We start from the raw sequence: 16603 nt of genomic DNA, 5'->3' as shown, positions 1-16603 counted from the left end.
TTCGCTGAAAGGGAAGAAGTGTCATCGTCGACGTAGTCGATCACAGGGGCGGCATCGGTCTCGGGGTCTACCGGAGAGAAGAGGGGGAAGAAACAATAAATATAAAGCAGACAAAGCATCACAAAGCATAACATGGCAATATGCGGTGCTGGGTGTGACCTAACGTAAGGCTACACGATATAGGTGAAGGGGGAATTCAACCGGGAATGTTTTCCCGGTTCCAGACCAGTGTCAGACAGATGACCAGAGGGGGAATGTTCCATGTTCAGATAGTTAGAGGCATCTGACTGGTAAACGAACCGCGTATTCGGATTCGTCTCATCGTTCTGAGCAACTTTCATGTATAAAACTTTTCCATCCGAGTTACAGATTATTTTATGTGAATTTCTGAAGTTTAAGCAATATCCTAGATTTAATATAATAAACTTAAATAGGGTTATTGCACCAGCATGACATCATCATGATGTCATCAGTCAGCTGAGTTGACCATGGTCAACCCTGACGTGTGGGGTCGGTCAGTGTCCAGTCAGCAGCACAGTCAGCGTTGACTGGGTCAATGTTGACCAGTCAACTGGGTCAATGGGGCCCATTTGTCATTGTCACATATTTTAAAAGGAGGGGTTTAAATTAAGCTAACTAGGGGTGGGGCCCCACTGTCATAGAGTCCTCTGACTAACTAATTAGCTAATTAGTTAATTAGGCAAAATTAATTAAGTTAATTAACTATCTAATTAATTATTAGTATTGTTTTCATTTTTCAGGGCGTGGGCCCGCGTGGTCAATGGCCCATGGCCTAAGTGGTTCCTGGGCGACGCGGGGCGGGCGAACGGGCGCTGGCCGTGGCGATGCGTCGGTGCGGCGAGCGGCCATGGCCCGCGGGGGGGGGGGGGGGGTAGCGGGCAGAGCCGGCGAGGTCCTGGCGGAGCGGCGCGGCTGAGCGCAGCGGCAACGAAGCAGCGCAGTAGCAACAACAGAATGCAGGGAGGAGCGATGCGTGGGCGGCTGGAGCGAGCGGCGAAGGGCAGCAGCGGCAGCAGGCGGGCTGCGCCTGCGGCGTGCTGGGGCGGCTCGGACGGAGGTGGGGCCGTGCACGGGGCAACGCGCGCGGCCACCTATGACAACGAAGACGAGGGGGAAGGGGCGAACGGGGAGGGGCTCACAGCGGAGCGTAAGGCGTGGCAGTGGGCTCGGGGAGACGCGGTAGCGAGCGATGGGCGGCGGTGTAGAGGGCGCCGATGTCGTGTGGTGTCGACTTGAGGCGGCGGTGTCCAGGTGGCTGGGCACGGCTCGATCCGGCGGCTTGGGGGTTGGTGACGGGGTGAGGCGACGGCGGCGCCGAGGACGGGCAGTAACGCCCCGAGACCGATGTGCCAGGTGTCGTCCAGTTATTCGATGTTGTTGCCTTGTCATTGCTTTAGTGTCATGCATTGCATATCATGTCATCATGTGCATTTCATTTGCATACATGTTCGTCTCATGCATCCGAGCATTTTCCCCGTTGTCTGTTTTGCAATCCGGTGCTCCTATGTCACCCGGTGTCCCTTTCTACCTCTTTTTCGTGTGCGGGTGCTAAACATTTCCGGGTTGGACCGAGACTTGTCATGTGGCCTTGGTTTACTACCGGTAGACCGCCTGTCAAGTTTCGTACCATTTGGACTTAGTTTGATGCTTCAACGGTTAACCGAGGGACCGAAAAGGCCTCGTGTGTGTTGCAGCCCAACACCCTTCCAAAGTGGCCCAAAACCCACCTAAACCTCCTCCATCATCTTGGTCGTTCGATCACGATCGCGTGGCCAAAAACCGCACCTCATTTGGACTCTCCTAACTCCCTCTACCTATAAATATGTGTCTCCCTTCGAAATTCTCGCGCAGACGAAACCCTAGATCCACTCCCTCCGTGTCGCCGAACATTTCTTCCACCGGCCGGACATGTCCAGCCGCCACCACCTCGCTCCGCCCTATCGGGAGCCGCCACGTCAGCTCACCGCCTCCCGCGTCCAACCAGGAGGCGACACGTCGCCCCCCTGCCTCCTCCCCGCCGCTGGGCCCGAGGGAGCCCAGATCGGGCCCGCCCCGGGCCAGTTTGGGCCGCCGCCGCTCGAGCGCCTTCCCCGCGCATCTCGCCGGAGTACGCCGCGCGCCGCCACACGAAGCCATCGCCGGCGCCGCCACCTCCTCGTCGCGCTGCACTCCGCCGCCTTCGCCGGCCACGGCCGCCGTCCGGCGCCACCGCCCTTCACGCCGGTGCGGCTCCGCCGCCCCGCCGCGGTTAGCTCGCCTCGCCGCCGTCCATTCCGGCTCCCGGCCGCTGCCGAGCCGTCGGAGCTCCACCGCGCCATGCTCGCCGGAGCGCGTCGACCTCGCCGGAGCCCGTCCTGGCCAGATCCACCCCGCCTGGATGAGATCCACCCGGAGTTCAACCAAACAGCCTCCCCGTGTCCCGATCCGTTCCGTCCCGCTTCTCTCCGTCCCGCGTTGACTTTTCGCGGAGGTATAAATTCCACTGTCCCCGAAATTCCCAGATTCATATGCCCATGTTCATCATGTCGTAACTCAGCATTCGTAACTCCATTTTGGGCATGTAGCATATCAAAATGTTCGCCTCAGAGAGTACATCATTTCATATAATTGCGTCATTTTCATTTGAGTTCATCTTGATGCCCGAAATGTTGTTGGAAGAGTGCTATTTGGGATAATTGTCAGATCTGCTGCTCCAAATAGCTATTTGTCATTTTTGCCATGATTAATGTGTGCATGATATGCCCCTGAGCTCTACATGTGTTTTGTCATATGCTTTGCCATCTTTCCAGAGGTGCAATCCATGTATTTTTGTGATATGTGTGGTGACTAGCACAAGCTTGCAAAGTGGTGCATTCGTTAATGCTGATTTCAGGGACTTAGCAATTCCACTAAGTCCTTGGACTGTTTTATCATTATGCCATATGTTCATGTTGTTTCCTAGTGATCCGTGCCTCTTTTGAGGATGATCAGTAAGGATGTTTTGTTAATATTGTAGTTCTCTATCCATCCATGTCTTTATTTGCAATTATGGAGCAACCTAGCTTGAGTCAATCGAGCTCTACTTTTGCTATTTCGTGAATCTGGGCAGATTGTCTACTTGTTAGCGATTTTGCCGAGGATGTTCTAGTTGATCCGTGCATGCTATGTTATTGTTCATGCTATGTCTAGCTTGTATAATGTGTATTCTTGATGGGTGTATGCTTAGATTGTCATGCCATTCTCTGTAGTGAGTGCATCGAGCTCGTGAACATGCCTACTTGATATCTGATTTGCATGCTCCAGTTTTCACTAAGTCTGTGATCTGATTATGTTTTTGCCATGTTCACATGCTTGCAATTGTATTTTCTGATCCCTTTTGGCTCAAGGTCACTAAGGGACTTTTGTTAAGCTCTTTGAGTAGCTTCATTCCATGCCTTGCTTTGCCATGTTAAGTTCCTGTAGCATATAGATTTCTTGCTCCAAAGTGTGCTACCTGATCTGAAATTCCAAACAAGTGTTAATTTCACCAAGTCTGAAACCTGTTTACCAATTGCACTTTTGCCATGCTTGTTTGAACCTGTTATTGGATGAATTAGCCGTAGCTCAGTGTTCATCTTTTGTCAAGCATTATGAGTGGATCCCTGCCATGTATTTTGTTGCCATGTTTGAGTGCTGTAGCATATTTATCTTGTTGCATTTAGATGGCTACTTGCTGTATATCGCAGACCGGTGCCATATTTGTTTTGCTTGCCATTTTCAAACCGTGCATCCGATTCCGGCGATCTTGATATCGATTTCAACCAAAATCACCTCACCTTTCCAGTGGCACTCTTGGATTTCTAAGTTGAGGCCAGGTTCATTCATTCCTTGTCAAATCATGCATATGCATCGCATACCGCATCTCGCATATCATACCATGTTCATGTGTTGGTTGTTTACTATGTTGTGTGCTTCTTTCCGGTGTTTGCTTCTTCGGGTTGGTTCTGGTAACGTCGCATTTGTGAGGAATCGTTCGACTACATCCGTTTGACTTCTTCATGGACTCGTTCTTTTTCCTTGCGGGATCTCAGGCAAGATGACCATACCCTCGAAATCACTTCTATCTTTGCTTGCTTAGTTGCTCGCTCTTTTGCTATGCCTATGCTGTGATACCTACCACTTGCTTATCATGCCTCCTATATTGTTGAACCAAGCCTCTAACCCACCTTGTCCTAGCAAACCGTTGTTTGGCTATGTTACCGCTTTGCTCAGCCCCTCTTATAGCGTTGTTAGTTGCAGGTGAAGATTGAAGTTTGTTCCTTGTTGGAACATGCAGATGTTGTTCCTTGTTGGAACATGTTTACTTGTTGGGATATCATAATATATCTTATTTAATTAATGCATCTATATACTTGGTAAAGGGTGGAAGGCTCGGCCTTTTTGCCTAGTGTTTTGTTCCACTCTTGCCGCCCTAGTTTCCGTCATATCGGTGTTATGTTCCCGGATTTTGTGTTCCTTATGCGGTTGGGTAATAATGGGAACCCCTTGATAGTTCGCCTTGAATAAAACTCTTCCAGGAATGCCCAACATTGGTTTTACCTTTCGCCACCTAGCCTTTTCTTTTCCCTTGGGGGTCGCGCGCCCAAGGGTCATCATTATTTTAACCCTCCCCCCCTGGGCCAGTGCTCCTCTGAGTGTTGGTCCGACCGAGCAGACTGCGGGGCCACCTCAGGGCAACTTGAGGTTTGGTTTTACTCGTAGGATGTCTCATCTGAGTGTGCCCTAAGAACGAGATATGTGCAGCTCCTATCGGGATTTGTCGGCACATTCGGGCGGTGTTGCTGGACTTGTTTTGTCTTTGTCGAAATGTCTTGTAACCGGGATTCCGAGTCTGATCGGGTCTTCCCGCTAGAAGGAATATCCTTCGTTGACCGTGAGAGCTTGTGATGGGCTAAGTTGGAACACCCCTGCAGGGATTTGAACTTTTGAAAGCCGTGCCCGTGGTTATGGGCAGATGGGAATTTGTTAACGTCCGGTTGTAGAAAACCTAAAGTTGACCTTAATTAAAATACATCAACCGAGTGTGTAACCGTGATGGTCTCTTTCCGGCGGAGTCCGGGAAGTGAACACGGTGTTGGAGTTATGCTTGACGTAGGTTGCTTTAGGATCACTTCTTGATCATACTTTCTCGAACGTGCTTTGCCTTCTCTTCTCGCTCTCATTTGCGTATGTTAGCCACCATATATGCTAGTCGCTTGCTGCAGCTCCACCTCATACCTTTGCCTTACCTATAAGCTTAAATAGTCTTGATCGCGAGGGTGTGAGATTGCTGAGTCCCCGTGACTCACAGATACTTCCAGAACCAGCTTGCAGGTGCCGATAGGTCCGTGCAGTTGACGCAACCAAGCTCAAGGAGGAGATCGATGAAGATCTTGCCCTTTGTGTTGCTTTCGTTCTAGTTGATCAGTAGTGGAGCCCAGTTGCGGTCGATCGGGGACCGTGTCGCATTTGGGGTTCTTCTTTTATTTTGGTTCCGTAGTCGGACCTTGATTGTATCTGGATGATGTAATGCTTTATTCATGTAATTGTGTGAAGTGGCGATTGTAAGCCAACTATGTATCTTTTCCCTTATGTATTACATGGGTTGTGTGAAGATTACCTCACTTGCGACATTGCTTTCAATGCGGTTATGCCTCTAAGTCGTGCTTCGACACGTGGGAGATATAGTCGCATCGAGGGCGTTACACGGGCGCCGGCGTCGAGGAGTGGGGCGGCGTGGTCACCGAGCAGAGGCAGCGGGGTCGAGACGAGGCCGATGGGGGCGATGGGATCGGGGCGCTCCCGATTCAGATCATGCGGTGGGGGGAATGGGGATCGTGGGGAGAGGCGTTAGGGTTTCAGTGCAGGTGTGGGTTAGTTATGCCAGGAGGCATCTGGGCTGAGGCCCAATTAGCTCGCCTTGTGGCTAGTTGGTCCAGTCGGCCCTGCAGGGTGGGTTAAAGCCCAGGGGGGCAAGGGGGGCTTCTCTTTTTTCCTTTTCTGTTTTATATTTTCTCTCTGCTTTGTATTTTATTTTAGTACTAGAAGAGTTTTGATAAATATGAGACTTGTCCCATAAATACTCTGCAATTTTATGGGGTTGTCCATAAAGCTTGGGGGCGACTGGAAAATGTCTAGCCTTTTGTTAATTTTAAGAAGGCCATATTTAGTGTTGTTGACCTTGTTTTAAATATGTTAGGAGCATCTAATTACTTCTAAAGATTTTTGTTATAATATAAAAATTACTTAGTGATTAATTGTAATATAAAGAACATTTTTCTTTTTCTGTTAGAATAACTATTATATTACTTTAATTTAATTTTTTTTGAAATTGAGCTCGGTTTTGATCAAAGTGAGGTTTGGCAAATTAAACATGATGACATGGCATCATTAGTGGGAGATTACTGTAACTAACTACCGGGGCGTTACAATACTGTGCTGCCGCAAGGCTTCCCTGCGGGTGGGGCATATACGTCGTACTCCAGGGCTTTTTCTTGAATTTATTAGAGAACACTCAATTCTCATAGACTGCGACGTTAACAGTCAAATTCATATAGGCGTGTTCCTGAGAAGATATTCTGCATGACAACATATCTGCTTACCCGAATAAGCCACTTGGAACACATTAAGATAAATATCAACCCGCCATGCAGATCAGGAGAGTATTGCATCTTCACGGAGTGGGATAATTAAAATAGGAATACTCTCCTCTCAGCTGACCAACAGCTTGTCTCCCACTTCTACTTCACGGGATCTCCTATCACATAGAGTGGGTTACCACTATGGACAACTCACGCGGTGGGTCTCAAGCCCATCTCCATCAATGCATTATCTATCACGTTACGGATAGACCCTTTGTGAAGGGATCTGCCAAGTTTTTCAATGTTTGGATATAATCCAACGTAATAACTCCGGAGTTCCTTAATTTTCTGACAGATTTTAGTCTCCTCTTCACATGCCTTGAGGACTTCATATTGTCCTTGGAACTGTTTATCTTGACGATCACAGTTTGATTATCACAGTTCATCAGGATAGGGGGTATTGGTTTTTTAACCATAGGTAAGTCCATCAAGAGCTCACGAAGCCACTCTGCTTCGAAAGTGACAGTGTCTAATGCTGTGAGTTTTGCTTTCATAGTTGACCTCGTTAAGATGGTCTGCTTGCAAGACTTCCAGGAAACAGCGCCACCACCAAGTGTAAAAACATAACCACTTGTGTCCTTAATCTCATCAGCATCAGATATCCAGTTTGAGTCACTATAACCCTCCAGTACCGTTGGATACCTGGTGTAGTGAATCTCATAGCTCGCGGTGCCTTTCAAATAGCGCATAACTCTCTCAAGCGCATGCCAATGATCATCTCCCGGTTTTGACACAAACCGACTCAGCTTGCTCATAGCAAAAGAGATGTCAGGCCTTGTGGCACTCGCCAAATACATAAGCGAGCCAATAATCTGAGAATACCTCAGTTGATCTCTAGCAATCCGTCGGTTCTTTTGAAGCAACACACTAGCATCATACGGAGTTGGAGAAGGCGTGCAGTCGCTATACCCAAAACGACTCAAGATCTTTTCCACATAGTGAGATTGAAGCAGTGTGATCCCACCATTCTCATCTCTCAACAGCTTGATGTTTAAGATAACATCAGCTACTCCTAGATCCTTCATTTCAAAGTAGAGAGATAAGAAATCCTTAACCTCCTTGATTAAATCAAGTTTGGTTCCAAAGATCAGTATGTCATCGACATACAGACAAAGAATAACTCATTCGCCCCCATCATGGCGATAGTACACGCACTTTTCACCGTCGTTTACTACAAAGCCGACAGCAGTTAATGTTCTTCCGAACTTCTCATGCCACTCCTTAGGAGCTTGTTTAAGGCCATACAAAGACTTTAACAACTTGCACACCTTTCCTTCCTGACCAGGTAGTACAAAACCATCTGACTGGTCCATGTAAATTTCCTCCTTCAACTCTCCATTGAGGAAAGCCGTCTTAACGTCCATTTGATGAACGAGAAGACCATGTGAGGCAGCCAATGATAGTAGCACCCGAATTGTGGTCAGTCTAGCCACGGGTGAATAAGTATCAAAGAAGTCTTCATCTTCTTTCTGGGTATAACCCTTAGCCACAAGCCGTGCCATGTACTTTTCAATCATACCATCAGGTCTAAACTTCTTCTTGAACACCCACTTATATCCTACAGGTTTGCATCCATAAGGACGGTCAGTGATCTCCCAGGTTCTGTTAGCTAAAATGGAATCCATCTCGGTACGAACAGCTTCCTTCCAGTAGTCAGCATCGGGAGATGCATAGGCTTCTGAAATAGTCCTGGGTGTGCCATCCATGAGGTACACAATGTAATTATCGCCAAAGGACTTTGCAGTCCTCTGTATCTTACTCCTCACAGGAGTTCCATTGTCACCCTCAACAGGATTCTCAACGTGTTCCATCGCAATGGTGGGTTCAGGAATTACAACGAATTCCTCACTAGATGGAGTAGGTATCTCCTGGTTTGATGAACTCGACATATCCTTCATAGGAAATATGTCCTCGAAGAAAGTTGGATCATTCGACTCCATAATCGTACCAACATGCATGTCGGATACCTCAGATTTTATTATCAAAAATCTATAGCCGATGCTATGAAAATCATAGCCTAGAAGAACACAATCCACGGTTTTTGGTCCAAGCTTGCGCTTCTTGGGAATTGGTATATTGACTTTCGCCAAACAAACCCAAGTACGTAGGTAAGAGAGTTTCAATCTTTTCTTTTCCCATTCCTGAAATGGAGTCATGGTCTTATGCTTTGTGGGAACTCGGTTTAGGACATGACACGCAGTCATTAGCACCTCCCCCCCACCATTCCTTGGATAGACCCGAAGTGTCTAACATGGTGTTAACCATATCAGTTAGAGTTCAGTTCTTTCTTTCGGCTACCCCATTTGACTGGGGTGAGTAGGGAGGCGTCCTCTCATGGATTATACCATGTTTTGCACAAAACAAATCAAATTCATTGGAAAAATACTCTCCACCACGATCGGACCGAAGCCGTTTAATTTTCTGATCAAGTTGGTTCTCTGCTTCAGCTTTATAGTTTTCGAAGAAAGTTAAAGCCTCATCTTTTGATTTCAGAAGATACACGTAACAATATCTAGTGGAGTTATCAATCTGTCATGAAATATCTCTTTCCATCTTTTGTCAACACGCCATTCATCTCACAAAGATCAGAATGTATAAGCTCTAGTGGCGCCAAGTCTCTTGCCTCTGCAGTCTTATGGGACTTGCGAGGTTGCTTAGCTTGCACACATACTTGGCACTTGGAGCCTTTGACAGTAGAGATTTTCAGAATTAAATTCATATTGGCTAGCCACGTCATGCAACCAAAGTTAATGTGACAAAGTCGTGAATGCCAAATATCAGACTCATTATTGTGGCAAACATTATTAATAACTTTAGAGCAAATATCTGACAAAGACAGGCGAAACAAGCCTCCGCTCTCGTAGCCTTTTCCAACGAATTATCCATACTTAGAAATTACAACTTTATTGGATTGGAAAAACAACTTAAAACCATCTCGACATAAACGGGAACTGCTAACGAGATTTTTATTGATAGACGGCACATTATGAACGTTCTTCAGACGCACGGTCTTCCCCGAAGTAAACTTCAGATCGACCGTACCAACACCTCGAACGATGGCATGTGACCCATTCCCCATCAGCACGGGAGAAGTCCTTGTGACCTGATAAGAAGAAAACATGGAGGCATCAGCACAAACATGTACATTGGCACCGGTGTCAATTAATCAATCAGGAGATTGAAATACTGAAAGGATGGTAGGAAGAATACCGTACCCAGAATCCTTCATATCAGTATCACCGATGACAACATTAGCGGACTTGCCGCTCTTCTCATGTTTGCGCTCCTCAAAGCGGTTAGGACACTTCGGAGCCCAGTGATTAGGATCATCGCAGACATGGCAAAGTCCCTTCCCCTTCTTATGAGAATTCTTCTTGAAGTTGGTAGAATGTGATGGCTTGTTCTTTGTATCAAACTTGCCTTTGCCCTGAGTTTTGTTCTTGTTGTTTTTGAACTTGTTGGGCTGGAAGTTCTTCTTCTGTACCATGTGGGCACTAGAAGCTCCCTCAGCAACTCGAGCACGTGTGTCCTTTGCTCTCGCCTTCTCTTCAACATCAAGAGTATCAATGAGATCCGCAACGGAAAACTCCTGTCTCTTGTGTTTCAGGGAAGTAACAAAATTGTTTCACGAAGGTGGAAGCTTGACAATGATGCCTCCGGTAACAAATTTGTCCGGCAACACACACTTGAAGTACTCAAGTTCTTTTGCGAGCGATTGTATCTCATGAGCCTGCTGTACAACAGAGCGCTCATTAGTCATCTTGTAGTCATAAAATTGTTCCATGACATACAAATCGCTGCCGGCGTCCGAGGCACCAAACTTGGCCTCGAGCGCAGCCCACATGTTCCTGCCGTTTTCAAACGACATATATGAATCCACAATGGAATCATCCAGAACACTCAGAAGAGCGCCTTTAAAAAAAGTATCGATCTTCTCAAAAGCTTTCAGTTGTGCTGGATTAAGATCGCCCTCAGGCTTGCCCTTGGTGGCGTCATAGCAGCCCATGGTCTGAAACCAGTAGACTGCTCTCGTGCGACATCTTATATTGCGCCCCCTTAAAGGCAGGCGGCTTCAGATGCGTAACAAAACCACTCGAAGTAAATTGCCTATAATCAGGTTTTTGAATTGTTGGAAATATGAGAAAATTACTACGAGATTTAATCCGAACAAACAGAAGATAAATCATGACTATAGTAGCAGAGATTAAACTAATCATGCAAACTAGCATAGTAGATGAACAGATCACATCTAGGGCACATACTAGAAACGTGAATTATATCACGATCTCGAACAGGAAGGATAGAATCACATACGGTGCAGCGGGAGCAGCACCGCCGGCGTTGACGTTGTCGCCCATATCGTCGAGGATGAGGTTGCCGAGGTCGGGAAAAAAGTCGTCGTTCGCGAAGTCGTCGCGAGTGCGCTCCCCAAAAACCTGATCGCTCCTCTCCCGGTGCACGCCAAAAGGAGGCATGGAGAAGACTTACTTGGCGGCGAGGCGAGGCGTGGCGTGGCGAGCGAGTAGGTCTCCTCTTCTCATGCTCATACAAGTGGTAGAAGAGCTCACCTTATAAAGAGTTGCAACTCTCTCTCCTCTTCCGGGGTGCATAAATGGACCAAGAGAATTTTTGAATTTTAGTTGGGCTTTGAGCCAAGAAAACATGGCTGACACTAATTTCAGGAATCACCTTGCTCTGCGGAAAGAACACAACATCAAACACTTGAGGCATCTAATCTAAGTTGCCAAAAAGGCTGAAGATTTTAGCTAACTGTGAGGGTTTAGAGACACAAACACTCCACATTTACAGAGAAGCTCACAAATACGGAAGTTCCTGAAGGTGTGAACAAAATTTCCCAAAACAATGAGAATATTTTGGTGCTGCCCAGGCTCGAACTGGGGACCTTTAGTGTGTAAGACTAACGTGATAACCGACTACACCACAGCACCATGTTGACAAATGCTTAACCCACCTGATTAACACCGAAGACTAAACATTGTTTAGGCTAACCATTTCCATCCTCCTGCAACCGCATGTTTCAGTACGAGAGAAAGAGTTCCCCACTCCTAGTGGAATGCAAACAACGTACACATGCCGTACGTGTCATACTAATTGACAATCTTTGTCAAGGTTGGTGCTAACAGCGTGCAGGACTGCAGGTGGGAGGTTGGCGAGATTTGTTCCGGGCTCCATTCACCAAATCCCATCGTTTGATTACCACCCTCTGCGGATGCTGGTCACTTTTGGATGGATCATGGAAAAGCCACAACGGCTCATAATGGTTGCCGTGCGGGATTGCGCCCGTTTCCGTGGCATCTGAACCTGAACAACGGCTGCGGACAGTTAAACCCCGAGGATGGAAACACTCACGCCTTTGGAGGCTGTCCCGTCAGTAGCCTCACACAAGAGCGTTGGGCTTTGACATTGCCAGCAGAGAAGGTTTTTCTTCTCTTTGGCCAGCGCCGGAACGACAGAGCTTCTGTGCGCGTGGAAGGACGTCTGAACCAGCGGCGGTGATCAGGGTTCCCCTGTTTCGGTTGCACCCCCCTTTCTCGAAACTATCTTCTAAGTTCAACTTCTAACGCTAACAAGATTATAATAGCATCAATTGCAGTGCGTAGTCCAATGCTCATATGTGTGAAAAGGGTCAACATTTTCAAAAACAAAACCAAAACAAATTTTCTTGTTCTCAAACACACATCCAAATGAGCATCACCTTGTATTAGAGAGAAAAAGGTCAAGACGACGCCAAATACACACTTCCGCTTCGGTAGACCCCCTTCAACACAAGGACGGCTAAGATTGTCCCATACCCCTTCATAACGAAGGGCACGATGGGCAAAAATCAAAAAAGAAGCCGCCCGCCTACCGTCCCGCTCGTTATGTATACGTATACGTGTACGTTTTTGTTTTTTTGGCCGGGTCGTCTCGCCAGCGCGCCCACCCCCGCACGCCCACGTCCGGTAATTACGCGGGGACAGGCGCATGCATGCATGCATGGCACGGTTACGGGCCCCGCTACCGATTGCAGCGTTGCGGCCTACTCCCGCTTCCGCCTCGGCATGCGGCGCCCGCTTCCGCCTCGCGTCGCCCCCCCTCCCGCTTCCGCCTCGGCCTGCGGCGCCCGCTTCCGCCTCGCGTCGGCCTCCCCCGCTTCCGCGTCGGCCTGCGGCGGCCGCTTCCGCCTCGCGTCAGCCGCCCCCGCTTCCGCCTCGGCCTGCGGCAGCCGCTTCCGCCTCGGCCTGCACCGCGTTGCCGCCTCGCCTCGCATTGGCCGCCCCCGCCGACGCGCTGCCGCCTGCCCCCCCGCCCCCGCTGCCGCCTCGCCTGCCCCCGACCCGCGCCCGACCCTCGCCTCCCATAAATCCACCCCCGACCCGCGCGCTAGCCTCTCATAAACCGCCCCCGACTCCGCCTCTCCTCTTAGAGACCGTCCGCGACCCCACGTTCTCCGATCGATCTCCGGGGCGGCGGCTCTCTCCGGCGCGATGCCTCGTGGACGCGGATGCTTCGGTCGGCGTTGGTTCGGCTGGGGAGGCGGCAGTCGAGGCGCAGGGAGCAGTCGCCGGGCGGTTGGCGGCGGCGGAGGCGACGGCAGCGGTGGTGGACGAGGTGGTGGACGCGGCGCCGCGCCGGGCGGTCTGTGGCCCACTAGCCTCAGCGGGCCGCAGACCGTGGATATCTACCGGCACGGCATCCCCGTGCCGCCGTCATGTCGCCTAGCACACGGCTGGCACGTGACGAGCGACGGCTATGCCACGCCTGGGCCGGCACAACCCGGTCCGTGGAACCCCGAAGGTCGCCTCAACTTTTGGGTAGGCCGCGACTTCGACACCGTCGTCAGCTTCTACAAGTCTCGGGGCATCCGCGCGGACGCTCCAAACGCGCCCCTCGCGCCCCCCGCCGCCCCGGTTGTGCAGGCCCGTGCCGGTCGGCGCGCTCGCGCAGGCGCGCCGGCCGCTCCCGCCGCTCCAGCGGCCGCCCCTGAGTTTCACATCCCGCCGGAACTAGCGGCGATGCAAGAGGAGGGCGACCCGTTGGAGTCGCCGGGTTTGATCCGCGCGATCCGGAACTCCACGTCGGAGACCGGTTGGATGCCGCCGGACGATGTTGTTGACCCGAGGGACCCGGCAGACGAGCCGGGATACTGGCAGGCGATCAGGGAGTCGACCGATACACTAGCGCAGCAGTCGTCTACCCTTGACGAATTTTTTGGATACTTGCGCAGTTCCGATGACTCAGACGGCGGCGAAGACGGCGGCCAGACGGTAGTGGTTGATCTTCTGAGTAGCGAGGAGGAGTAGTTAGATTAGTTTTATGTTAATCTTTTTTCATGTAAAATTTCGTTCGAATGTAAAATATCCTAAATATGAAGGAAATTATGTTGCTTCAATGAGTAATGGAATGGTTGTATACAAAAATTTCAGCACTGGGAACAAAATTATCTAAAAATACAAAAAACTGCTACAACCAATATCAAAAGAAAAAACACAGTCCAAACAACCCCAGCGTATCGAAAGCACGCACAACCGACGACAGCGCACACATATGCATGTGCCATGCACGCAAACGCACGCATACACCACGGGGTGCACCTAACAGCACCAAGCGCACGTGCATGCACCATGCACGCAAACGCGAGGGTACGCCACAGGGTGCACCTAACACGAACACTGCACTGCACGCAACCTCAGCAGGAAAAGATGAAGTAAACACATGAAAATGTTTTTGTTATCAATGGGATATTTTTATTTTGTAAAAATATGAAGTTAACACATGGAAGTAAAAAAGATGAAGTAAACACATGAAATACCGGCAAAAAATTTAAGTTACTTAAAAAAAATGCCCAACCAACGATGCTGAGCCATATAGTAGCTTACAGAAGCTACCCATATCAAGCCCGAAGGCGACTCGGGCGGCCGATTTAGCCCACTAAAGGGCCCATCATCATGGTGCAACGGGGCAGTGGTGAGTAATAGCAACTGAGTTCGAAATTGGGGGCGGAGACAGCTATTTAAGTCACTCCTCGCGCCCCTCCGCTTCCGAGGTGGGACTAAAATCGCGCTGCAACGCGTCCCTCGGTGCACGCGGCCGCCGCAGGGATAATGAGGCCGTTTTCTGCGCTGTCACCGGCCAGCCCAGTTCGGCCCATAGAGGCAGGGTGCCACTCGCCCCCTCCCACGGCCCACGGCCGACGCCCCCCTCCCCTCGCCCGCGCGGGCGCCACTCGCGGTCGGGCAAATTTTTGTTTTGTGTGTGGGCGCTGAATAGGTAGTACACGTTGCGGGAGACGTGTTGGACGCGTGCATGCGGGCGGGAAGATTGAGGAGGATGCGGACGTTGCGGGAGACGTGTTGGAGGCGTGCATGGGGGCGGGGAGATCGAGGAGGATGCGGTCGGGCGGCTCAGAGTCGATGGGCGCGGGGAGCGAGGCTGATCCGGTCGGCGTCCGTGCGTGGTGGCGGGATCCGAGGGAGGCGGTGATTGGGCAGCTGGGATCGGAGGGAGGCGCTGGTTGGCTGGCATGAGGTAGGTGCGATTCGGTGGGTGCGATCTTCTGTGCATGCGCGGGTTTGTGGCGACGTGTATGTGAAAAAAATGCATGAGAAAATAATAACACGGTAAAAATATGGCATGAGACAATAACACGTCCGGGTGTATTTTCAACACGTCGGTCAGCCCAGGTAGTATAACACATACAATGGCATCATCGTCATGAAACGACAACCAACAAAATAAACGGAATTTTGAAACTACAGACTATTTCACATAGGACAGTACAAAATACAAATTTATTACATAAATATTTTGAGAAAACATAAAGAAATCACTTATCAAGTTTTGTGGCACGCACTTACGAATAAAAAATAGCATAGGTTATTCAGACAAGACTCGGGCAACCACTTTTATTCTCTGTAAAAAAAGTTTGTAATAATTAATGTGGAACAAATACATGAAATATCGACACATGCAAGATATGGACGGTGCTGGTTGCACTAGGAATGCGTGATCGCATGCATGAAATAAAACAATTTTTTGCGAGGGTGTGTGCATGCCCAATGTAGGCCCTCACGCAAGATATGAACGAAATCAGAGACCTAAGGCATGCCCAATGTAGACAGCACCGAAAAAACCGTAGAAAATGCATCAGACGTAATAAAATAATGAGAATTGTCGTGCATGCTCCCGATGGTGCCTGGAGTACGTGGAAAAAGTAAGGGGTCGTTCGGTGTAGGCGAAAATAAAACGGCTTTGAGAGTAGCCCGGCCGACACACCCAAACAGAGCTCGTTGCACTGGTGGTACGTGATCGCATGCATGCAATTGCACCAAATTGGTCGGACATGCGGGCACGGCCTACGTAGGGCCCCACGCAAGGTTGGAACAAAACCGGACACAAAACGAACGTTGCATCACATCCGGCCAGTGTTTTACGGCATTTTCACGGGGAAAATCCTAGGAAACGCGTCGAGCGTCGGAAAAATATGCAAACTGGCGTGGGTGCTGTCGATGGTGATGCCAGCATGCGGAAAAAGTTTCTTGCCGTTTGGCGGAGTGAAAAAAAAAGTAGTCGGGAACCCCCCTCCGGTAGACCGTAAAATAGCCTGGTTGCACTGGGTGTACGTGATCGCATGCATGCAATTGCACCAAATTGGTCGGACGTGCGGGCACGGCCTACGTAGGGCCCCACGCAAGGTTGGAACGAAAACGGACACAAAACAAACGTTGCGTCACGTCCGGCCATTGTTTTACGGCATTTTCACGGGGAAAATGCTAGAAAACGCGTCGAGCGTCGGAAAAATATGCAAACTGGCGTGGGTGCTGTCGAGGGTGATGCCATCATGCGGAAAAGTTTCGTGCCGTTTGGCGGAGTGAAAAAAAAAGTAGTCGGGAACCCCCCTCCGGTAGACCGTAAAATAGCCTGGTTGCACTGGGTGTACGTGA

The 16603-nt window shown here is 49.7% G+C and overlaps 1 non-coding gene across 1 annotated transcript; it reads right to left on the bottom strand.

Moving 5' to 3' along the window:
- Positions 1-11534: 11534 nt before the first annotated feature.
- Positions 11535-11608, bottom strand: TRNAV-UAC (transfer RNA valine (anticodon UAC)). Its single transcript has one exon. It is a non-coding gene; the product is annotated as a tRNA-Val (tRNA).
- Between the last annotated feature and the right edge of the window lie 4995 nt (positions 11609-16603).

Source organism: Triticum aestivum, chromosome 5A, assembly GCF_018294505.1.
Source record: "Triticum aestivum cultivar Chinese Spring chromosome 5A, IWGSC CS RefSeq v2.1, whole genome shotgun sequence".
NCBI classification, from domain to species: domain Eukaryota; kingdom Viridiplantae; phylum Streptophyta; class Magnoliopsida; order Poales; family Poaceae; genus Triticum; species Triticum aestivum.
Note: the sequence above shows the minus strand (reverse complement) of the source record. Positions and strands in the feature narration are given on the sequence as shown.